Source organism: Dicentrarchus labrax, unplaced genomic scaffold (genome assembly GCF_905237075.1).
Source record: "Dicentrarchus labrax unplaced genomic scaffold, dlabrax2021, whole genome shotgun sequence".
NCBI lineage: Eukaryota > Metazoa > Chordata > Actinopteri > Moronidae > Dicentrarchus > Dicentrarchus labrax.
The window spans coordinates 95,793-121,545 of record NW_026136988.1 but is presented as its reverse complement, the minus strand read 5'-3'; the positions used below and the strand labels follow the sequence as shown (position 1 = coordinate 121,545).

Here is a 25,753-nt window from a genome sequence, read left to right as displayed (position 1 = left end):
GTTCCTCCATTTCTCTTTTTATGCGCCCCACTAGCCCCCGCGACGCACCAACCATACTCGGAGCACCGTCCGTTGTGATGCTCGCCAGCTTAGCCCAGTCTAAATCCAACTTTGTAGAGACTGCCAGCTCCTCGGACACTTCAAAAGTTGAATTAACTCCCTGAATAAAAATCTGCAGTTGTGCTGTGTCCTGCACGTCATTGCAAAACACTCAAAATCTTTAGCTTTCTCTTTCAGCTGGACATGTACATTATGCCCCATTTCTTCAATTATGTAATTGGCTGTAAAGGGGTGAGACATCTGATTGGCTGCAGACGACCCCTTGTAGAAAAAATGCATTTGTGTATCGGAGTCACGTCAGGAAAGTCTCAAAAATCCACACACAAATGCAGGGAGGTTTACAAATTAAAAGCACTGAGACAAATGCGGGTTTGACAATTCATATATCAATGTAACAACTTCCAAATATGTATTTGATGAAAATTGCAAATACCTGACAATTTGTGCATTTGTAAATTTTTATTGCACATATTTAAAACAAGAAATAATTGTGTGCGCATCACAAATATGTGCTCTTAAAATCGTGTGGTGTACCACAGGGTTCAATCCTAGGTCCTGTCATTTTTCATGTAGTTTAAATGTTGCCCCTAGATAAAAATTTTAAAAAAATCCAAACTTTGTAGATTCATTTGTATAGAAGCTTCTGGCAACTGGTTTATTACATGTCAAGTGTTCCAGATTCACTAATTGAGTGACTCTAGATCTGAGATCTGTTTATTTGCCCCTTAACCTCTGAAAACTGGGTAAAATCTAATAATTCTAAACTGTTTGTTGATGTTAAGCAACCCGATACAATATGTGGTGCTGAGGTTCCCTTTTATTATCAGCTGACTTCAGTTGTATTGGGATGAAACAATATTTTCTCCATTAAGGAGAACAAATTGTGTCCTTCTTGTGTTTGCAAACCTTAAAAAGGTGCTATCCACCCTTTAAATCATCACATGTAACTCAGTGACAGTGATAAAAGAATAAACAACAAAAGCCTTCCCACCTCCAGCTGGTAGAAAATGCTGCTACCGGTCTGTTAACCAGGGGGAAGAAAATACAGATCTAAGAGGAGAGGGAGAGATTGAGGGAGGAGCTAAGCTGTTACTGAACTATAGAAGAGAGAGGAACTTCCATATTCAGCAGAGTTCAATACACAAACCAGAAACATTACCTTTATTCAACATGCTGTCACTGCATCATTGTGTGTTTTCTCTGATATTTCTGGTCATTCTCAAAGGTTTAACTTTTTTAAAGTTTCACTCCAATATTTTCTGAATAGAGTGATGGAAAGAATTGTACAACTTTGTATAACAGAGTTATTTCTTCCTTTAGGTGTCAGCTGTGAAGAACTCACTCCACTGAAGAAACAAGAGTCCAGTTTAGAAGACAGCACTGTTACTCTGTCCTACACATACTACAAACAAGCAACTGGTAGTGATTATTTCTTCTGGTATCGACAATATCCAGGAAAACCACCAGAGTTCCTCATCTCTCACTTGGGAACACAAAATGCAACAACCTCTAGACTGTCAGTTACAGTGAGTGAGGATAAAACCCAAATGGATCTGCAGATCTCCTCTGCTGCAGTGACAGACTCTGCTCTGTACTACTGTGCTGTGAGGCCCACAGTGACAGCAAACCCACAGTCTCTGTACAAAAACACAAGCTGACACACTGACAAGCTGCTGGAAGCCTTTTTTCCACACTGTTGGACTCAACTTTTTAGCTCCACTAGAGGGCGACATTATCAAGTAGGCGGTGCACTACTTCTGCACTGTGTTCAACCATTCTGTCAATAATAACTGCTGCTGTGAAGAGAACAATTGTCACACTGAATGTTGAACATCAGCTAGTTTCTCCTGTTGATTTAAACCTTGTTGTAGAGATGGAACATTGGCTGTGGATTATTCTTGCTGCTCTTTTCTTTGGTAAGATAGAAAGCACAACATGTTTTTATTCTTTTCTAAAGATTGATGGAAACTGGAGTTCAGAGCAGAAATCTCTCAACAGTTGAGCTGTTTCTGTCCACAGAGTAACACTGTACACTTGATATTTTCCACTGTCTTCTCCTCTCAGCCTCATGAACAATGTTAGTCTAATGGCTTCATTTTCTCCACTTTTTCCAGGACTAATAGCTGGAGACACAATCTCTCCTGTAGGAGATAAAGTCAGTGGAAGAGAAGGAGAATCTGTCACACTCAGATGTCGATATGAGACAGCTGGCAGCTATATAGACCTTCACTGGTACAGACATTCTGACCTTCAGGCTCCTCAGTTTATACTCTAGAAAGGAGCAAAAGGATCTTCAGCTGAATACATTCCAGATAAACGATATGAATCTAAAACAACAGATTCATCAACTGAACTGACCATCAGAAAACTAACCCTGGCAGACACAGCTCTCTACTACTGTGCTCTAGAAACACAGTGATACAAAGTGTAGAAGAGGCTGTACAAAAACCTGAACACAGATATCTGACTACTCTTCAAAGAGGAGGGAAGTGGTATTCAAACCACAGCTTCATATCAGATGGATTCTGCTAATTCCTGTTTTATCAGAGTCACTGTGGTTACAGCTGCTAATGAAACACTGTGGGAGGATTCACATGAGCAGCAAATCCACATCAATGACAAACCAACTGGATGATGCTTCAAACACAAGACACCATGGAAACAAATAAATCAACACTGAAAATTAAAATGAGTAATATGTGACATCTGAACAACAACGTGTCTAACATACAAACGTTTAAATAAATAGATTTGTGACCTGATTTATGTATCTAAAGTGCATTTATCATACATTGTTTCATTCCAACAAAATGTCTATTTGTTCCCAACATTTACCAGGTCAGACTGGGTCCAGTATTTTATAGCTCAAATATTCAGTCATATACTGAGCATACTGAGCTGATCTGTTACCAGCTGGACTGGGTACAGTCTGAATATTTCTCAGCAGAAGTCCACCTTTACAGTTTCTGGTCTTTACCATTTTTATTCAGTTTTGTTTTCCATCTGATTGAACTGCAGTAAATGATGGACTGTTTGTTGATTTGTAATCATATAAGACAGGGCTGTGAATGAGGCCTGTCAGTGTGATCAGGCTCCTCCTTCTAATCCACCAACTTAGTGTTGATGAAGACTAAACAGAGAGATCACAGCCTTCTTTCTACTTGCTGTAGCTCACAGTTACTCAACACTGCAGATATGACGCAGCCTCTGTTCATCTCAGTGTTGCTGGCTGCTCTGTGCCTTGGTATGAACACAACTCTGTTTCTGTGATATCAATCCAACATTGACATGATTCTTTAACAGCACACTGATCCTGTTTGTTGCTGTTTTACAGAATGCAGAGCACAAAGAGACAACGTGCTGCAACCAAAAGGAGATGTGACTGCGACTGAAGGAGAGGAAGTAACACTTGACTGTCAATATAACAGCAGTTCAACAAGTAATTATCTCTTCTGGTACAAACAGGATGGAAACAACAGCCCCAAATTCATACTGAGCCGCATTCAACGAGATGAAGGAACCACAGCAGATGAGTTTAAGGAGAGATTTTCATCCACACTGGATTCAACCTCAAGATCAGTTCCTCTGAAGATCCAGAAGCTTCAGCTGTCTGACTCTGCTGTGTACTACTGTGCTCTGCGGCCCACAGTGACAGGAAACACCAAAACTCTGTACAAAAACCTTTGGAGCAAAGACAACAGAATACTCCACAACATCCACTAGAGGGAGTCACACACTGTTAAACTTCAATGGTATGGGATTGAATGGCTGGTTTATGTAAAGGATAATGTCTGACAATGTGTCTACTATCAGGAATTAATCGACCATGTGGGTGTCCATTCATTCTGTAAAATGGACACCTCAAACTGCATGAATCCACTTATACCATGGTCACTTTCCAATGAAGAATAATAATCTGTATTTTATAGTTTCATGTTTGCAATCAAAGTCTAAATTATTTTACAAGCCCTAGTGTTTCCCTGGTAACACCTGAGGGTTTGACTAATACCTGGAAGAATCATTACCAACCTATAAGGTTCTGATGCAACAAAAACAATGTTCACTACTCCAGTAAATAGGACGAACCATAGATACAACTTGGAAACTGAAGATATTTCTAGTTCCCTCTACTCAGAGAGCGCTTTGGCTCAGCTATGAGACAGAGAGCTGACATTATGATAGCAAGATTCTCAGTAACATTGTGTACGGTCAACAAACATTGAATTTAACATGACAGTATGTTTAAACACAAGCCTAGCTAGCTATCAGCCATGTCATTGTCCCCAAATCAAATCAAGATTTTCACCAACAAGAGGTCCTGTGGACTGACGGTTGCAGTCTGAAGTAGTGAGCTGAATAGCATATGGGATGTGGGAGGATCACTAATATAAAGTATCAATAAGTTCAGAGGGGCAGTTAAGTGTCCTACATCAGGAATTAATGGACATCCAGCAGCCAATCAGAATCCAGTATTCACTCCGACCATGGTATAAAACATGTGAAGAGCTGGTGTTTCAGATCATCGTACAATTGAGTTTATCTAGATTTTAATTTCCCACAAAATCCTGTAAAGCAGGTGAGAGCAAATATGCTGTCTGTTGATGTTAAACTCAGCATTCATAGTCTGGGTATAATGTTTGACACTTATCTTTCATTATCAGCTGACTTAAAGCATACAAAATGTATTTCTGAATATGAAAGAAGCAAACAATCTTCCTCTTTGGAGCTGAAAATCAACATTGTCGGTGATTTATTTTCAGTAAAGTGTTTAATAAGTAACGGATGTGTTTCTAGTATAATTTAATAGTAGTATACCATCTGATTAATGTAGCAACAAGGAAATTTTATTATTTGTAGATTCTGTTGGTGCCTGTGGACAAAAGCAGTAGAGTTTCTCTGAAACTAAATCTGATTTAATCTGACCCAGTGGCAGGAATTAACAATTTTATATGTAGAATTAATCATTCTACTTACTGCAGGTCTTGTATGCTCATGCTCATCATATAGATATGTCAGTCTTCAGTGTTGGGCAAGTTACTTTTAAAATGTAATTAGTTACAGTTACTTTTTACTTCTTCCAAAAAGTAACTTAAGTAGTTACTCAGTTACAAATTATAAAAGTAACTAGTTACTTCAGAAAGTAACTATTGCGTTACTTTCAAGTACATTTTTAAATGCTCAAATGTGACCCCCACCTCCTCTTTAACGGAACTTAAAATACATGTGCATGTTCAATTATTTATGATAAATCTGAATCTTATAATGAAATGGACTCTTACTACAATACATTATCAACAGAAACAATGTACACAAATCTAAACTATTTTAATGTTGCTGTGGGACAAAGTGAGACTAGCCTCCAATCAAATGCCATGTATGTAGATATTATGTTTATATAGTGGATCGATACAAATAACACAATAGATGTTTTGGAACTTTTGATATTTATTGCCCCTCAACAGGCCACAACTGGGCAAAATTAAATTATGCTTGTTAAGCACTATACCAAAAGTTAATAACAAATATATACACTCTTTGTAGTGCAAATAAAACACAAAAAACTTCAGACAATTGATAGATATACTGAACTTAAAGTATTTTCTTCCTTGAAAAAGTAGAACAGTGTAACAGTATGAGGTGCTTTCAATCTAACTGAAAAGTACAATGTATAGCAAATAAATAATAAATAAAAAATACATCTCCATAAAAATAAATCTCTTTCTCTGGCCATTGACAATCTCACTTAAAGAGGAATGTACCAAATGTACCAACAATGTATTCAAAAAATATATCCACTCTTTTCAGTGCAAATGTAATAAGATGCAACACAACTTCAGACATACTATATCCAACTTTAGCTCCTGAACATTCATTCATTCCATCATTTTATTCTCCCCATCCATCAAAGCTACCCTATCTAGCTATCCATCCACCCACTCTTGTCATTGAACCAGTGGTTGTATCTCAACACCAAAAGCTTCTCAAACTTCTGGTCAGAGAGCCTGTTCCTCAGTGGAGTCAAGACCAGCTTCCCCAGGCTAAAAAGTCTCTACTGGGGCACTGGATGGAGTGGCTGCATTATGCCGGAGTGAGATTTTCTTTATCAGTGCAAATCCATTAAGAGGGTCTATCCCTTGTTCTACTGATTTTAAATAATCTGCAACTTGACTTTCAGCAGTAGCAGAGGTGTCATCCTCATCCTCAAAGGAAAAGAACTCTTCCTCTATGGCAGAGTCTGTGCTGAGGTGGCGTGTTGGTGGGCTGGTACCTGCCTGCTGGTCTTCTTGGACAATTTTCCGACACTCTGCCAGCAGACTTGCCTTGGCCTTGTCCTTCCTTTCCTGTGTCCGCAGTCAACGTAGTTTGAACTTGGGCAAAGTCACAGCAGCCAAGACAGCATCCACTGATGTCAGTAAACGTCACCTCATCCTCGTCATCCCGGTCCACTAGCTGATACATTTTGAAGGCCTTTACAAAATTTGAGCCATCATCTGTGACTGTTGTGGTGATTTTGAATGATATCCCATATGAGGAGTAGATATGATAAAGCTCCGTTGCAATTTGGTCGTATGTATGGCGTCCCTTGAACCTCCTGCATGCCAGGGCTACCTTACCTCGCTCCATGCTTTGCGGATTTATCCAATGCGCCGTTACGCCTAGATAGCTCTTGTTACATGCAGTCCATATGTCTGCTGTGGTAGACACATATTCTAACTTCTCAAACGTTTGTTTGAGCTCCACATTCATTTGAGTATATTGGCCGTCTATATAGTTCAAAAATGTCTTTCTACACGGTAGGGCTACCCCTCCTCTGACCGGTATTTTGGCAACTAGTGCCCTGAATGAGTCCGATTCAACCGTAGATAATGGCAGCATATCCTCCACTACATACCTGGCTACCAGTTTGTTCAGTTCCGTCTGAGACAAAACGTGTGGTGGCGGGGCCTTAAAATCAAGCTTCAGTTGCTTGGGTTTTGTGGCACTGTCTCCTTCTCCTTCGGTGGTCTTGGCCACTAATTTCGTGGAAGCATGCAACGTTAAAAGATGTTTGAGTAAGTTCGAATTACTTGACACCGACGTGGATAGGAACTTTTGCCCAGGGCATAATGTGCATTTCACGATGACATTCGTTGCTTTGATTTCTTGGAGGGAAAAGTAATGGCTATACTTCCATTTAGAGAAGGCTACTTTTTGATTATTTGGGCTCGCCATACCTGTCTCTCGTTGACTGACTCACTTGTGTTGTTCGTTGTGTGTCCGACTATGCGTGCTTTCGAACACCCGCCCAACTCTACCTCTGATTGGCTTACCATGAAATTTTACTCAACCTCAGCCAATCGTCAGCATGTATGCGCTTGTCTCGTGCACTGCCCACTAACCAAGGAAGAACAGTAAAAAAAAAGTCTTTGCCTCTAAGCTCAGAGATCTAGTTGGTCTGATGAAAAAAACAGCTTCAATTATAGCAACGCGCCGCATTGTTTGTAGTAACGGTAACGGTGTTATTAAGATGGGAAGAGTAATCAATTAGATTACTCGTTACTGGAAAAAAGTAACGCCGTTATTTAGAACGCCGTTATTCCCATCACTGTCAGTCTTAAATATGGACTATTTTATAACAAGTTAAAAATTAACTGTAGATTTAAAGATTGAACTCAGTCAGGACCTTCACATGAGCTGTAAAGTGTCAGTGTTACCTTATCAGCTACTTTTTACCTGATGGAAATGATGTCATTTAGTGAATAACAGCAGCACAGCAGTGACAAACACACTATTTGTCAGAGCTGCATCTTTCACTTGCCATGGCCTCAAATCAAAAGGTAAATGTATAATGTGGACTTTTCATTCAAATTAAAAAAGAACAATCAAATTTTGGAAACACACCAAAATCAGATTCACACCAACACAGAGCATACTTACAGCAGCACAGCTATCTGAGCCTTGATAGAAATACAAGGTATGAACCAAATGAGGACATTATATTCATATTCCACAGTGGTGCTATGGAAATAATCCCCTACTCACAAGTAAAACTAAGATAAGACAATAAATATTTCAAGCAATGGAAAAAAGATATCCAATCAATAAATAAACTAGAATGATATAAAGTACTAAACAGAGAATTTCAATTATCACCATATTTAACCAAAATAAAAGACCCAATAAAAAGACAAACTCTAGATCTATAAAATATAGACCACAAACTCGCTACTAAAACTAGACGCTATAAAAAAGAATGGCTAGATAGAACAAAATGAATTTGTACCCATTGTGAAACAGGAAAAGTTGAAACTGAAATTCATTTTTTTTTTTTCAGTTGTCCAAAATACAAAGAAATCAGATAAAACTCCTTCCTCAAATTTAACCAAACAACCCCAGACTTTTTACCCTCCCAAAAGAAAAAATCCCTATGGGAGAAGACAATACATCAGTAGAACTAGCAGGAAAATATGTTACTGCATGTCACACTGCAAGACTGATAGACATGTCGTTCTTTCTGAGGAGGCTCAGATCCTTCAACATGTGCTCTTGGCTACTACCGATGTTCTACCAGTCTGTAGTGGGCAGTGTCATCTTCTCTGCTGGGGTGTGCTGGGGAGGAGGCATCGGGACTATAGGGGTGCCAACAAAGTGAGCAAGCTGGTCAGGAAGGCCAGCTCGGTGGTGGGGATGGAGCTGGACAGTGTGGAGGCTGTGACTGAGAAGAGGATGAGAGGGAAGCTGAAAGCCATCAACTGACTCAGCTCAGGAGCACGTTCAGTCAGAGACTAATCCAGCCCTGAGCCTTAAAGCGGATTGGAGGCTCGTTTGTATCATCAGCCATCAGACTCCACAACCGCAGCACCCAGTACCTCCAACCTCCACAACCACAGCACCCAGTACATTCAACCTCCACAACCACAGCACCCAGTACCTCCAACCTCCTCAACCACAGCACCCACTACCTCCAACCTCCTCAACCACAGCACCCAGTACCTCCAATCTCCACAACCACAGCACCAAGTACCGCCAACCTCCTCAACCACAGCTCCCAGTAACTCCAACCTCCACAACCACAGCACCCAGTACCTCCACAACCAATTCAATTCAATTCAATTCAATTTTATTTGTATAGCGCCAATTCATAACAGAAGTTATCTCAGGACACTTTTCAAATAGAGCAGGTCTAGACTGAACTCTTTATAACATTAATTACAGAGACCCAACAGTACCACCATGAGCAAGACCTTGGCGACAAGGGCAAGGAAAAACTGCCTGTTAAAAGGCATAAACCTAGGACAGATCCTTCGACTTTAGGTGGGTGGTCGTCTGTCTCGACCAGTTGGGGTGAGAGAGAGAAAGAACAGAGAGAGAGAGAGAGAGAGAGAGAGAGAGAGAGAGAGAGAGAGAGAGAGAGAGAGACAGACAGGTGCACAGCAACAACAGTATTGGCAATGGCAATCTAGCAGGACCATGGCAGGAGGCTCCACCAGGATCGATAAGAACCTGCGAGACGAGAAACCACAAGAACTCCGGGGAAGAAGTGAAGTTAGTAACATGCATTAATGGGACATGAATGAGTGCAGAAAGAGAGAGGAAGAGAGGAGCTCAGTGCACCATGGGAAATCCCCCGATAGCCTAGGCCTATAGCAGCATAACTAAGGGATGGTTCAGGACTCACCTGATCCAGCCCTAACTATAAGCTTTATCAAAGAGGAACGTCTTAAGCCTACTCTTGAATGTGGTGAGGGTGTCTGCCTCCCGAACCACAACTGGAAGCTGGTTCCACAGGAGAGGAGCTTGGTAACTGAAGGCTCTGGCTCCTGTTCTACTTTTAGAGACTATAGGAACCACAAGTAGCCCAGCATTTAGAGAACGTAGTGTTCTAGTGGGGTAATAGGGTACTATGAGCTCTTTAAGATATGAAGGGGCCTGACCATGAAGAGCTTTATAGGTGAGGAGGAGGATTTTAAATTCTATTCTACATTTTACAGGGAGCCAATGCAGAGAAGCTAGTACAGGAGAGATGTGATCTCTTTTTCTAGTTCCTGTCAGTACTCGTGCTGCAGCGTTCTGAATTAATTGGAGCGTTTTAATGGACTTATTGGGGCAACCTGATAATAAAGAGTTGCAGTAATCCAGCCTTGCATGGATTAGTTTTTCTGCATCTGTCTGTGATAGGATGTGTCTAATTTTTGTAATATTACGTAAATGAAAGAAGGCAGTCCTGGAGGTTTGCTTTATGTGGGAGTTAAAAGTCAAATCCTGATCAAAGATAACTCCAAGATTCCTGACAGTGGTGCTAGAGGCCAATGTAATGCCATCTAGAGTAACTATATCTTTAGACAGTGAGTCTCTTAGGTTTTTGGGGCCAAGAACAAGAATTTCGTTTTTTTCTGAGTTTAACATCAGAAAATTGCAGCTCATCCAGGATTTTATGTCCTTAAGACATGTTTGTAATTTAGATAACTGATTAATTTCATCGGGCTTGATCGATAGATATAACTGCGTATCATCTGCATATCAGTGAAAGTGAATGGAGCGATTCCTAATAATGTTGCCTAAAGGGAGCATATATAAAGTAAATAGTATTGGTCCAAGTACAGAACCTTGTGGAACTCCATGGCTAACTGTAGTATTTATTGAAGATTCATCGTTAACATGTACAAACTGCGCGCGATCTGATAAATATGACTTAAACCAGCTTAGTGCGGTTCCTTTAATGCCAATTTGATGCTCAAGTCTCTGTAAAAGAATATCATGGTCAATGGGGTCAAATGCAGCGCTAAGATCTAATAATACAAGTACAGAGAAAAGTCCCTTGTCAGAAGCAATCAGAAGGTCATTATTAACTTTAACCAGAGCTGTCTCTGTGCTGTGATGAACTCTAAATCCTGACTGAAAATCCTCAAATAAACTATTGTTATGTAGAAAGTCACACAACTCTTTGGCGACTACTTTCTCCAGAATCTTAGAGAGGAAGGGGAGGTTAGAGATCGGTCTATAGTTGGCTAAAACCCCTGGGTCAAGAGTGGACTTTTTAAGAAGGGGTTTAATTACAGCTACTTTAAAGGACTGTGGTACATATCCTGATAATAAAGAAAGATTAATCATATCCAGTAAAGAAGTGCCAATTGTGCTGAAGAGGAACCTAGGGTTATTCTTATTTTCTTATTAGTGCTGAGTAATAGGCTCCTCTGGCATTACGGAGGGCCTTTCTATAGGTTTTAAGATTATCTTGCCAAATTGAGCGATGTTCTGATAATTTGGAAGAGCGCCATTTCCTTTCAGATTTCCTAGCTATTTGTTTTAACTGGTGGGTTTGGTGGTTGTACCAAGGTGCTAGTCTCCTATGTTTCAATAATTTCCTTTTTATAGGAGCGATAGAGTCTAATGTTGATCGTAGTGAGCCTGCAGCACTATCAACAAGATTATCAATTTCAGAGGGACTAACGTTGTTACCACAGCTCCCAGTACCTCCAACCCTGCTGACTAAGACTGGTTTAAAGGAGCATTTCACCTGTGGAAACATTAACATTTATTGAAAGTGGGTTATATATGTAGTCGAAATGTAACATACATTTTGAATTTGGTGCCTATTTGACCGAGAAAAGACAGAAAGTGACTTTAGGGTGCATTTGTATTAAAAGACATCAACTCCCACAATGCACAGCTCCGCAAGCCGCTCCCACTAACACTATCAAAGACTACAACAACGTGAATGTAAACCATTTATTTACAGAAATATATCAACAACAACAAAAATAAATGTTAACAATGACAGTTATAATTCCTCCTGAGTGTCCTCAATGTCTCGGTGCCGCAGTACTGGCCATCTGGAGCTGGATATTTCTGCCGGATAGCCTGCACCACATCAGCGGGTAAAACGACACGATGGCCTCGACCCAATCTCTTGCCTTGCAGGACCCATTCCAGAAAGGCTGTTAGGCGATATTGTCTACAAGACATTGAGCACACAGTTAGAGATACATGGTCTTTGTGTGTAGCGTGCCGCAGTAGTTAGCAATGCAACCGCAAGCTATTTGTGCAGTAAAGAAGCTAACGTTAGTTCAGTTGGCTGACGTTACGTATTAACCGGGAATAACTTTGTGATAATGCTTGAACAAATTGTGTACATACATGCCACGTTGTTATAAGACAGAAAATAGAAACTTTACAGTCAGACGTCCTTGTGTCCGTAGGCGCACAGCGAGAGCACAGGCACCAGCAGTCCGCCCCAGCTCGAGCCAGTCCGGGCTCCTCGTCCGCGACAGGCAGGTCCTCTGCCTCGGCTGCAGAAGCCTCAGCCGCTGCTCGCTATATTGCGGCTCATAAAGGTAGCCACGAACATCTGATTCGACCATCATACTTTCGAAATGTCTTCCATATTAGATTGATTACCATAGTCGTAACGTCTGGCTCCACAGCGCCTCCGCTTAGCTTATATTTTTTAGTTTCTGCAGGTGAAGTTCCACCCACTGATCTGTAATAGGTCTGTAGCGTGAGTGGAAAAAAAAGAGGAAGTAGTGTTTGTAGTCTCACCCCCTCTACAGAGATATGAGACTTCCTGCTTCCAATGACGCAAAATGACGATTTTTACATCATTGGAAGCAGGAAGTGCAACACTAACATCCTTATTTCTCCCCTCTCAGGGAAAGTGAGGGAATGATGCACGACCATTCAAAAATATGACTGGGGTTCTAATGATACAAAGCTTAATGCAAATGGGTGAAGTGTCCCTTTAATCTTGTGCAATCTGTGTCTGGACCCACACAAGAACACGGACACACACTTGATCTTGTCTTATCAAATGGTTTGCCCGTTTTTAACCTTGAGATATGTGACGCAGTGTTTTCTGACCATATGCCTGTATTATTGGAGGCTGCTCTTGCCTGTCATACAGTTAAACCTCGCGCTGCTGCTCGGCGCTGTCGCATTATTAACCCTTCCACTGCTGTTCAGTTCTCGGTTGCTTTCAATCAGAGCTCCATCTTTCTTGAGTCTGTATGCAGTACAGAGGAGCTTAGCTCATGGCTTCACTCCACCTGCCAAACTGTTTCAGACACTGTGGCTCCATTAAAATCCAGGCAGCCTAAAACTAAATCTGAGCCCTGGTTAAAGAGGGTTAGAGCTGGCTAGAGCTGAGCGCAAGTGGAAGAAGGACAAACTGCAGGTGTCTTTTCAAATGTTAAGGAACTGCTGGCGTCATTATCAAAAAACTGTGAAAGATGCTAAAAGAAAACATTTCTCAGATATTATCCTGTCAAACTGTCACAAGCCTCATGTTTTGTTTAACACTATTGACTCACTTCTGAATGCCCCACAGACTGCCTGTATGGAGGCATCCCCTGCTGTGTGTGAAAACTTCCTTCACTTTTTTATTGATAAGGTCACTTCAATTAGGGCTCAAATCTCACCTTCAGTTTATGACCCCTCAATCTCTGTCCCCTGCTCTGCTGTCTTTGACCATTTTGAGCCTGTGACTTTTTCCTTTTTACAGGAGGTTGTTTGTCATTTGAAGCCCTCAGGTTCTCCAAATGATGCTGTCCCCCCTCAACTATTTAAGGAGGTTTTCCCCACTGTAGGACCATCTGTTATTGCAGTCATAAATAGCAGTCTGACCTCAGGTGTGGTCCCTGAAAATTTTAAACATGCAGTAGTGCAACCTCTGATTAAAAAACCTACTCTAGATCCTGCAGTTCTTGCTAATTTCAGGCCTATCTCCAAACTGACTTTCCTTTCAAAAATCCTGGAGAAGATTGTGCACAGTCAATTAATGGCCTAATCCCTTAAACTAAGCGGAAGCTCAGAGGGGGCCGTGCCTTTGCTGTATCTGCTCCTAAATTATGGAATGATCTGCCTCTGCACGTTAAACAGGCCTCTTCTCTGTCTGTTTTTAAAACCAGTCTTAAAACCCATCTCTTCTCTGTGGCCTTTGACACCTAGTAAAATGTCAACTTTATTAACTTGATTTAATTTCTTTTTGATTGCTTTTTATTGCGTGGCTATTATTTTTACTCATGTTTTATGTCTTGTCATTTTATTGTTGTATTATATGTTATTTTGCGCCTCATATGAGCTGTTATGTCTTTTATTTATGATGTCCTATTTATTCTCCTGTACAGCACTTTGGTCAACTTTGGTTGTTTTAAAGTGCTTAACAAATAAAGTTGGATTGGATTGGATAGGTAGGAGTTCTAAACCAGTCTTTATCTGCTGGGGTTGGAGGAACTGGGAGCTGTGGCGTTGTGGAGTCTGATGGCAGATGGTACAAATGAGCCTCCAAACCGCTTTGAGGCTCGGGGCTGGGTCAGTCTGTGGCTGAAGATGCTCCTGAGCTGCCTGAGCTCAGTGTAGAGAGGATGACAAGGGTTGTCCATGATGGCTTTCAGCTTCCCTCTCATCCTCTTCTCCGTTTTGTTCGCAAATAATGTTCGCAATTTAAAAGGTTTTTTCTAAATCAGTAAATTATAACATTTATTATGCATTTAATTAAGTGGTAGTAGGTCCACATTACTTTTTAGAGTGGATGTTTTTGCAATGCAGTCTGCAAAATTGGCATGTTAGCATGTGGTTAAAAAATAATATTAACTTTGCACATTACTAACATGACGACAGTTACCCAAAAATAAAACCCAATAAACCCATTGAATTGAAAGATTGCAGATATACTGTATAATTAAGTTTTCACAACAAACATGCTGAATAAATGTTTTTTATCAGTGTATAAGCATTGGTAAACTGTCAAAATACAGTTTTTGTAACTGAAAACAACAATAATTACTGTAATTTCACAGATGGTTACTTTTATTGACTTTTACAGTTCTATACCTTTAAGATTAAAATAAGAAAAATCAAATAATAACAGCACTCCGTAAACTTAAGCCTGATTATTTGTATTATAGCAGTTTTTGCCTTTATTTATAGGTAATTTCATTGTTTTTATGGGTATGAATATTTTTAATTTCAGATTGAAAAGCCAATCAATTACACAAGATTTTATATAAAATAAAGGCTGCAAGCAGTGATTTGCAGGTCCTCGCAGTCACGCAAATGTCATGAAAAGTACTCGATTATTGCCATATAAGGCTTCTCATTGTGTTCAGGAAGGGACTCTTATCAAACCAATTGTTTAATCTTCTATTATTTTTATTTATTTATTTATTTATTTATTTATTTATCTGTTTTTAATGGATACTGATAGCTGAAGAGAGAGAGGAAAGAGGGGAGAGAGAGAGAGAGAGAGAGAGAGAGAGAGAGAGAGAGAGAGAGAGAAAGGATGACAGGCAGCCACAGGTCGGATTCGATCTGAGAAGTTTTTTAAACGTGGGAAACCGAAGCTTCTCGGAGAAAACCCTCGGTGAGCACTCTGTACTCCTCACAGCAGAGAGGGTCAAAGGTCAGAACTGAACTCTCACCTTATAACTGTGAGGCCACAGTGTTAAACACTGAGGCACCTGCGTGGTCCTAGGACACCTGATATCCTGTGTCACATCCAGGACATCAGTTCAATTCAAAGTTAGACTGTACTGCTTAAAATTATTTACAGAGACCCAACAATTCCCACCATGAGCAAGCACTTGGCGACAGTGGCAAGGAGAAACTCCCTTTTAAGAGGCAGAAACCTCGGACAGACCCCGGCTCTAGGTGGGTGGCCGTCTGCCTCGACCAGTTGGGTCTATGACATCTGAGGATAGTAGCACAGAGCATTTTTTTTTTTCATTAAGGTTTAAAATGTGGGCAAACCGAAGCCTCTCGGAGTAAACCCTATGTCATTTCAGTTACTATGCGTGTATTTTTGCATGTTTGACCTAACGCCCTGAAACCGCCAAAGATTAATCTTTGCGTCCAAAGCAGGCGGTGAACGGCTTGGCCACGGTATTTAAGAGACATGAAAAGAGTCTGTTCACGCCAGTCTTCTTTTCTGGCATCACCAGATGCATTTTCACTGTCTCAGTTATGTATCTGTAAATAGAAACATTCCGGGTCAGCAGGCTCTTCTGCAAGATCTTTGCACCGCCTGTATTCTTGCACAACTCCTTGTGCACCGCCTTGGCGACCCTTTTTATATCATGGCCGCTCGGCTTGACAGCAACGTCAGCGCCTCCAATCTGCTCCCAAAGCAAGGCCGCCAGTGACTCACTGATGCTTTCAATGACCTTACAGGTCAGACTACCGTCCAGATGTTTTCGCCTTTTCATAATCTTTTGGAATACTGCAATGGCCATAATATTGCAGCTCATTAAGTCCCACTGATAGGCTGCTGGTGCTGCGGTCTCACCTACAGCTTCACCAGCCTCATCTCTGATGGGTGACACGATGGACTGAATGGGGATGGAAGGTGGTTCTACTACAACCACCGAAGTGTCACCAGACTTGTCTCGGATTGGTGACTTTACAGACTGAACAGGGGTGGCAAGTGGTTTGGCTTCAACCACCAAAGTGTCCCTAGCTCTGTCTCTAATCTCTGACTGGACGGACTGTATGGGGGTGGAAGGTGGTTCGGGTTCAACCACCAAAGTGTCACTAGCTTCATTTACAATTGGCGACTTCACAGACTGTATGGGGGTGGAAGGTGGTTCGAGTTCAACCACCAAAGTGTCTCTAACTTCATTTACAATTGGCGATTTGACGGACTGTATGGGGGTGGAAGGTGGTTCGGGTTCAACCACCAAAGTGTCACTAGCTTCATTTACAATTGGCGACTTCACAGACTGTATGGGGGTGGAAGGTGGTTCGAGTTCCACAACCAAAGTGTCTCTAACTTCATTTACAATTGGCGATTTGACGGACTGTATGGGGGTGGAAGGTGGTTCGGGTTCAACCACCAAAGTGTCTCTAACTTCATTTACAATTGGCGATTTGACGGACTGTATGGGGGTGGAAGGTGGTTCGAGTTCAACCACCAAAGTGTCTCTAACTTCCTTTACAACTGGCGATTTGACGGACTGTATGGGGGTGGAAGGTGGTTTGGGTTCAACTACCAAAGTGTCCCTAGCTTCATTTACAATTGGCGACTTGACGGACTGTATGGGGGTGGAATGTGGTTTGGGTTCAACCACCAAAGTGTCACCAGCCTCAGCACTTACAGCGACCTCCAGAGCAATAGAAGCTGAACCTGACACAGGTGTCACGCAGCCACTTTGTACAACTGAGGTCTGTGTGAGCGATCGCTGGCTGACCACTCCCCTGATTTGCTTCACAGCCACACTTGCGTGGTCCCCCTCTTTTGTGGAGCTTTAGCTGCCGGTTGAGCCAGTTGCGTATCTGCCTCATAAAGGTGTTGACCTCTCCCTGTATTTCAAAACGGAAGTCAACGGAGGGGTCCTGCTGGAGGTGCTGTGAGACAATATCACCAAGTTCAATTGCAGCCATGTTGTGTTGTCCGCTGGATATTACCTCTGCGATTCTCTCATAAGTGGGTTCGTCGTCCGTGTCATTATTTATGTCCTCTACGTTTAATGAAATGATGGTTTTCACCACCAGATCGGCCTCTTCCATTAACTGGCTCAGAGACGTCTTTTCCTCTGAGACGCAATTATATTTACGCCTCAGTTGTCTCACAAGGACAAGTAGTGAGCCCTTGGCAAATCTTACCGCAAAGAAATACTTAAGTTTATCTCCCACCGTTTTCCAGTAGGGTAACTTTTCATATTCAGCCACTGATTCCGGCACTGATTCCGGCAGTGAAGTGTCTTCAATTATTTGTTTGACTATAGAAGAAGCCATCTCGTTTGTGTCCTGGGAGGAACCGGACTCAAACACTTCGCATTCTTCATCGGAAATCTTAGCGTTATAACTAATCGGGGTAATGCATTTTGCCTGTTGTTGCAGTATAGTTATCACGGCTTCTGTCGTTTCGATGACGAAGCTCGTCTGAGGCAGAATGTCCGTCTCATCCACAAAAGAAAGTACGGGGGTAAACTCCCCGCTTCCAAGGGGCGTGGTGCCCTCCTCACCTGTGCAGTTTTTTAACATCCTCACAACATGTCGGACCATGGTCTTCAGTCTGTGCGTGAATGAACGTGAGACGAGAGGACTTTTCCCTTTATTGATGCCTCCAATACTTCCAGAGGCATTGGAGAGCTCATTTAGTCTCTCGGTGATCTCTCTAACCACAGCGCCGGTAACCTTCTCCACGTTTCGGCAACTGATGTCTGTGATCCTGGTTGCCTCAGAGAAAGCCAGAGATATTTTGTCTCCCAGACAGCTGCGGACATCATCTTCAGATATGCTGTCCTTGTGTGATCTGGCAGACCCAGAAGAGCTTTTAGAGGATGTGGGAGTGAGCCTCCCCTTCAGATGCCTCCAATTAAACACCTCAGTAACATGTATGAATAGCATATTTACAATATCCACACACAATTCGGGTGATTACATCCTCTGCGGTGCTGTCTAGAGACCCGCCTTGCAGCTGCGACAACTGTATGGTTGTCAGCTTGTTCAGGCTCTGTTGGATAAGTACGCGAAGACTCTCATATGTAGATTGATCCATGTCTGTTAGTATCCTTGGATCCGAAGTCCTTAAGAATCTGTGCTTGTTGTGTTTGTGTCCTTGTGGAAGTGTCCTGAAGAATGTGAACTGAACCAGGTTGATTGGGATCCTATATCCATAGTTTCAGACAGAATGTTCACCTTTGTATCAAAGCAACATTTTATTTGCTTTGATCTTGACATCAATCAATGACATCACAACATTCCGATGACATCACAGCAAAAGATTAAAGAAATAAAAAAAAACCACTTCATTGCGAAATTGAAACAATTTAAAAATAAACACGTCATCTTTGCCAATAATTGATTGTTTTAGTCTTATAAAAAAACACTATTTGAAATTCTGATTAATAATTGTTTTGGCTCAACAACAAAAACAAAAACTGAACTCAACAGTTATAATAAAAATAATGAAAATAGGCCTAATAAGATAAGATTAGATAAAATAATTCCTTTATTTATCCTCCTAAGGAGAATTTAGTTTTGACACAGCAGCAATAGGGCAAATATTATTAATATTAGAAAATATAAAAACTATAAATTAAAGTATATACACTATTTGTTGTTTAAGTAGGACACGGGGTCCAAAATATGAGAAAAAATTAAACTTGACTAAAACCAAAACTAAACTAAAACAACTTAACTACTAAAGTGGAAATCAAATATAAATAGAGCAAAAGGTTTGCGCGCCGGCGACAACGGCAGCCTCTCATTGCAGCTCCTATCATTGTTGTAGTTTTAGTGTGTTTTCAGTGTTTTTAGCCTGTGTTTTTTGCTATTTTTAACTGTTTTCTTACTCTTATTACATTGTTCGCGTCGCCTAAATACTTTTTCTGCGTTTTTGAGCACTTTTTATTTTTCGTTTACGCTGGTCTCCATGGCGACGGAGAGTCGCATTGTTTGACGGGGGTTAAACGGAGGATGAAGAAGAGGAGGTTTGAACCCTACATCCCTGCAATCATCGAGCAGATACCGGACTCCAACGTCACCCCCTGCTCTCCTCATCCCCGCTGGCGTGGGGTGAATCACCGCAACTTACGGTTTCTGTGTCGGGCTCCCCGGTCAGCCAACGCCGCGGCCCCGCCGGTTCCTGCCAGGATTGGCCTGGTAAATGCTAGATCACCCAACGAACAAGACTTTTGTCTTAAAGGACTTCTTCACGTCCCGAGGATTGGATTTCCTCTGTGTGACTGAGACATGGCTGAGTGTTGGTGAATCCAGCGCTTTCACTGAACTTTTACCCCATGATTGCTGCTACTTTAACTCCCTGTGGACGTCGGGCCAAGGAGGAGGAATAGCGACCGTCTATAAGAGTCATTACAAATGTAAGCAGCTATTGCTGTTATCCTCTTTCACCAGCTTTGAACTGAGCTTATTTGAGCTTGGTCGCTCTCACACAGTGTTGTGTGCTGTGGTCTATCGGCCTCCCAAGTACAATAAGGACTTTTTAAATGACTTCTCTGATTTCCTGTCTGAAATCATCCTAAATATGACCGTGTTCTTATTGTTGGGGATTTTAATGTTCATGTGTGTTGTCCTGATAAGCCAATGGCAAAGGGTTTTTTAAACCTCATTGATTCTTTTAAAGGAGCATTTCACCCGTGGAAACATTAATATTTATTGAAAGTGGGTTATAAATGTAGTCGAAATGTAGCATACATTTTGAATTTTGTGCCTATTTGACCGAGAAAAGACAGAAAGTGACTTTAGGGCGCATTTGTATTAAAGACAACAACTCCCACAATGCACAGCTCCGCAAGCCGCTCCCACTAACACTATCAAGGACTACAACAACGTGAATGTAAACCATTTATTTACAGAAATATATCAACAACAACAAAAATAAATGTTAACAATGACAGTTATAGTTCGTCCTGAGTGTCCTCAATGTCTCGGTGCCGCAGTACTGGCCACCTGGAGCTGGATACTGTCGGAGAGCCTGAACCACATCAGCGGGTAAAACAACACGATGGCCTCGACCCAATCTCTCGCCTTGCAGGACCCATTCCAGAAAGGCTGTTAGGCGATATTGTCTACAAGACATTGAGCACACAGTTAGAGATGCATGGTCTTTGCTTTTACTGAACAACAGCCCCATCAAGTGGACACTGATAATAAGATCCAGTGATAAAATAAATAGTTATTCAGTTAACAGTCTGTCTTAAAACAACATTCACATGTTCATATGTACATTAAAACATGATTCTTTCTGTAATCATTCCTCCTGTTCACCCTGGTCTTTAAAATATATTTTCCTGATGTCAATTCCATCCTAGTGATGGGGGACAAACTCCATAGTCCTCGTTCTGTACAGAAATATATTCCAAAGTTCCCTGGACAGTGTTTGCTCACTGAGCTGTGGTGGAGGGATAATAACACTAAGAGGGAATTTCATGTTAAAAAGTCTTAAACTTTAGAAGAAACCCACTGGATCTAACTGCTGAAATCTCATACTAACTTCAACTGTGTCTTCACTTCTTCGCTGGGCACCACCATGGGCTGAAGTAGCACACCAGCTGGGAGTGGAGCTACAGGCGACGAGTCAACCATCAGGATTTCTTTGTCGACCTGGTGCTTGTACTCGACTTTGCAGACTGCACTACAGTCACCACCTGGGGGCAGAGTCAGTGGGCCAGGGCCTTGCCATAACACACAGCCAAGATCATCCTCCTCTTCCAGGGCTGTGGCTGTGTTAGGTGATGTTACATTGTTATCTCTGCAACATGCTAGCATCCCCAGTGTCTGGGTGACGTCAATGCCATTGTCTCTACATTGCTGCACAAGACGTCGGATGTGACTGGCATTGGTCCCCACAATGACAGGAGTCTGGTCTGCAGTTCGGGGCTGGGGGCAGATGAGAGCGAGGATTGCCACTGTCTGGTCGGCACCTGCAACCTTCGCTGGATATTCCATATCGACCACCACATACCCACGGTAGGGATAGCTGATATCAGATTCACTTAGCCCCCACAGGGCTAAACCAGACACGGGGTGTATTGGGACATCAGGCAGGAAAGTTTGATACCAAGAGTCAAAGATAATGGTGACCTGAGAGCCACTATCAAACAAGGCATCACAGCAATGTCCATTTACTTTCACTGGTACTATGCTGGGTGGACCAATCAAGCCTTCAGGGATGCCAGCCGGCTCTGATGAGGTAACAGCACTTTTCGTAACCCCACAGTTAACTTCACTGGTGGTGGCATCACCAGACTGCTGTTTGTCTTTTGTCACCTTTAAAGCATGAATTAGCTTTCTGATAACCTTGGCTTGATTCTCAGGGTTTGTGGCAAAATGTCCGCTCTCACCACACCTATAGCAGAAATTCTCTTCTGAACTTTTCGGTGCTCCCTTGGGGAAGTTGGAGACCGGTTTAGAAGCCTCCATGGTTGAAACAGCAACTGCAGCACCTTGCTCAGACATCTTGTTGCTAGTTTTCTGTTTTAGTCGTTTCAGTTGTTTTTTCAAGGCAGCCAGCTCGACGTCATGCCGGTTCTCGGGGCCAGGCGGTGCACTGATGGGTGTAGCTTCCATGTAATCATCTTTAACATTAGCTGATTTGGTCACTACGGATGCAACCATTGACTTCAGTTCTTTTATTTCCGCCTTTAAGCTCTGGATCTCAGCTTGCCTTGTATCCACTTCTGGATTAACATGCACTTGACGTACTGAGGCACTGAGCTTCTTTCTAGAAGTTTCATACTCTTCCTCAGCACGAATCTCAGTCAAAAGCTGTAGAAAGGTTGGGGGTGCAGCCTTCCTTTCTCTCAAGCGCAGCTGAATCAGCATCAGGTCTGAAGCGATAGCACCCCTTAGCAGCTGTTCCAGTCGGGCTCGATCCATGCAGCTAGCAGGGAGGCCACCTCGTTGAATCACCTTAGCTAGAGACCGCTCTAGACGTCGAAGGAAATCTGATAATTTCTCTCCTTTTTGCTGTTGCATCAATCGAAATGCAAAGTAGAGATCATCGCCAGACTCAGCACTTCCAAAAGCACTTTCAAGGGCTTCCAAGCACTCCTTTGGGCTGGCGTCGGTATTGGCGTGCCGCACTGCTTTCACAATTTCTAGTGCGGGCCCCTTTAGACTTCCAATGAGTCTGCGTCTTTTTTCTCTGTCCGAGCATTCACTCTCCTCCACCATAAGCCACGCCTGCTCTAGGCAATGGTCAAATGGTTTCTCACCTGGCGGTGTTGGTAGGGCTCCCGAGAACATGCGTAGTCGACCATAACTCCCACCATCAGCTGGTTTTGTTGTCTTATCCAACAGATCTCCGACCGCGCGAAGGATGGATTCAGTGGAGCTAGTGGGTGGGGATGCACTGGGGAACAGTGATTTGAGGTCCTCCATGGTTTTCCCTTCAGCCTGCAGCAACCCTTTTAGTTTACTATTAAACTCTTCAGCAGCTGCCTGTGCCTCTCCTATGATGATAACAGGCTACGCCTCTCCACCATCACTAGACACAACTTCAGGAGGAACACTCCTCTTTCACAGTCTCTTTACTCTCACACAAAAACATCCGTCGGTTTAGTCTTGCACTGAAGTTTCTCCCACGGACACGCACCCGTCCTAAAGGCTTTATAGTTTCTAGTGTTTCTTCCACTTCACTGATCTCTACATCTTCTGGGACGATGGTCATAAGCGCATGAGTCTCATCCAAACCCTCACCACGGCACCAGCGTTTTAACTCTGACACTATTTCAGCTTTTTCCATTTTAATACTGTTACTGATAAATTAACTTAGTAACTTTAGTTGGTCACTTTACCTTTAACTCCTTTCTTTATTTTTTTTATTTTACAAACTGAGAAATCCAAGACTATCCCAGCGTGCCTCCATTTTATGTAGCGCTCCCCTCAATAGTCCTATGGATAAGGGCAGGGCTTTTGGGTTCTTTACAGATATCTATCCAATAGTTTTAACCCTGATTAATTTAGTTAAAATATTATCTTGGATTTCTACACAACTGAGACGTATTTTAACCTACTTATGAACTCCCCTTTAAGTTATATTTATAACCCTATGCGTCTGTATATCTCTCTCAGAATGAAATGATAACCTCTTTCCAGGTAAGAAAGAAAATGACACAACCCAAGGTTTTAGAAAAAGAAGTCTCAATTATTTACTTAATAAAGAAATGAATGTTTAAAATGAAATAAGAAAATGCAATAAACACATGAATGTTCTTTTTTTAAACCTTCAAAATAAAATGTCCCTCTTCATCAGGAAAATACCTCTTTTTTAAAGAAAAACACTATAAATGAAATAGCCTATTTTTTCAGGAAAACACTGTAAATACTGTACCTTATATACACATCAATATAACCGCTTTAACCCGTAACTGGATTAATTCAGAAAACCTCAAGTGATCAACTTTAAAGTCACTTAAACACAATTTGTGGGCCCACACACACCTTAATGCAATCTAAAGCCGGCAAATAGATTTCTTTGAACTCAAATGTACCGTTGCAGGCCTGTTGCGTTGCACGTGTTCGTTGTGGCCCAACACTTAATGGCCGCTTCACTCGTCAGCGAGCAAAATAAAAGAAACAATACCGGAGTTTAGGTTTGTGTCCCGTCCTTCCTCAGTCACAGGTTCAGGCTCAGCATCCTATCAGCATCTCAACATGGACTCCGTCGGTTTCTCTGTCCTCCTCCCGGTTGCTCCCCGCTCTGTCTGGGTCTCTCCTCCGTCTTCAGGTCGAAAACAGCAGCCAAAGCCCTCAAACTGTTTAACTGAGGGAGTCAAACTTGAACTAGAAAATGTCTGTCCACTCGTAATGAACTGACTCGAGCTTCACTTCACGGTGGCTAAGCGCTAGCATTAGCAGTCTCTGAACTTCAGGTAGAAACTCCTCCTGTTTGTCACTCTTGTTACTGGTTGTTGTGCAAACAATCATAAGACACCAGTTACACACTGGTTTGTGCACTTCTAACTCCCAAATGAACTCAGAAAACCTCTGGGTCACGCTCACTCTATCGCTTCACTCCGGCAGCTTCCCTTAACCTCTGACCTTCCCCTGTCCGTGCTGAAACACCTTCAGACAGTTCTCACAAATACCTGTCTTTTATCTTTTATCTAATCATTTTTAAACAGCTTTTACCATTTTTATCAACTATTTAAATGTTTTTATTCCTAAATGACTTCATGCTTTTAACCGGGTTACATGAATATGAAAGAAGCAAACAATCTTCCTCTTTGGAGCTGAAAATCAACATTGTAGGTGATTTATTTTCAATTCAATTCAAGTTATGTGTCATGTGAATAACACTGTTTGAGTGTTTAATAAGTAATGAATGTGTGTCTACTGTAATTGAAGAGTAGTTTATCATCTGATTAAAGTAACAAGGACATTTTATTCTTTGTAGACTCTGTTGGCGCCTGTGGACAAAAGCAGTAGAGTTTCATTGAAATGATTTTAATTGAAATCTGATTTAATCTGACCCAGTGGCAGGAATTAACAATTTTACATGTAGAATGAATCAATCTAATCACTGCAGGTCTTGTATGCTTATGTTCATCATATAGATATGTCAGTCTTAAATATGGACTGTTTTATAACCAGTTAAAAGTTAATTATAGTAGGTTTAAAGATTGAACTCAGTCAGGACCTTCACGTGCTGTAAAGTGTCAATCAGTGTTACCTTATCAGCTACTTGTTACCTGATGGAAATGATGGCATTTAGTGAATAACAGCAGCACAGCAGTGACAAACACACTATTTGTCAGAGTTGTGAGAGGAAGGAGGGAGGGATTAAGGGAGGAGCAAAACTGAGACTCAAGTACAGAAAAGACAGAAACTTTCACAGTGGTGTTTCATCCAAAAAACAGACAGATTGTCTTTATCTTTAAGATGCTGTCAGTGAACTTCAGTCTGTTTGTGACTTTGTTTCTGCTCACAATAAGAGGTAGGTGAGATCATTAACATTAAAAGAGCTTCATTGATAAAAACCTTTAGATCATAAAGTTACAGAGTTATCTCTTCCTTTAGGTGTCAGCTGTGAAGAACTCACTGCAGTCAAGAAACAAGAGTCCAGGTTAGAAGACAGCACTGTTACTCTGTCCTACACATACTCCAGAAAAGCAACTGGTCAAGATCAATTTTACTGGTATCGACAATATCCAGGAAAACCACCAGAGTTCCTCATCTCTCACTTGGGAACACAAAATGCAACAACCTCTAGACTGTCAGTTACAGTGAGTGAGGATAAAACCCAAATGGATCT

General features: G+C 41.7%; 1 long non-coding RNA gene and 1 gene segment (V, D, J or C); both read left to right on the top strand.

Moving 5' to 3' along the window:
* Positions 1 to 25,753, top strand: part of LOC127360990 (T cell receptor alpha variable 38-2/delta variable 8-like) — a 59,426-nt gene that overhangs the window by 9,057 nt on the left and 24,616 nt on the right.
* On the top strand, positions 1,736 to 2,822 carry LOC127360994 (uncharacterized). The gene is made up of 2 exons (XR_007883994.1): positions 1,736 to 1,976; positions 2,175 to 2,822. It is a non-coding gene; the product is annotated as an uncharacterized LOC127360994 (long non-coding RNA).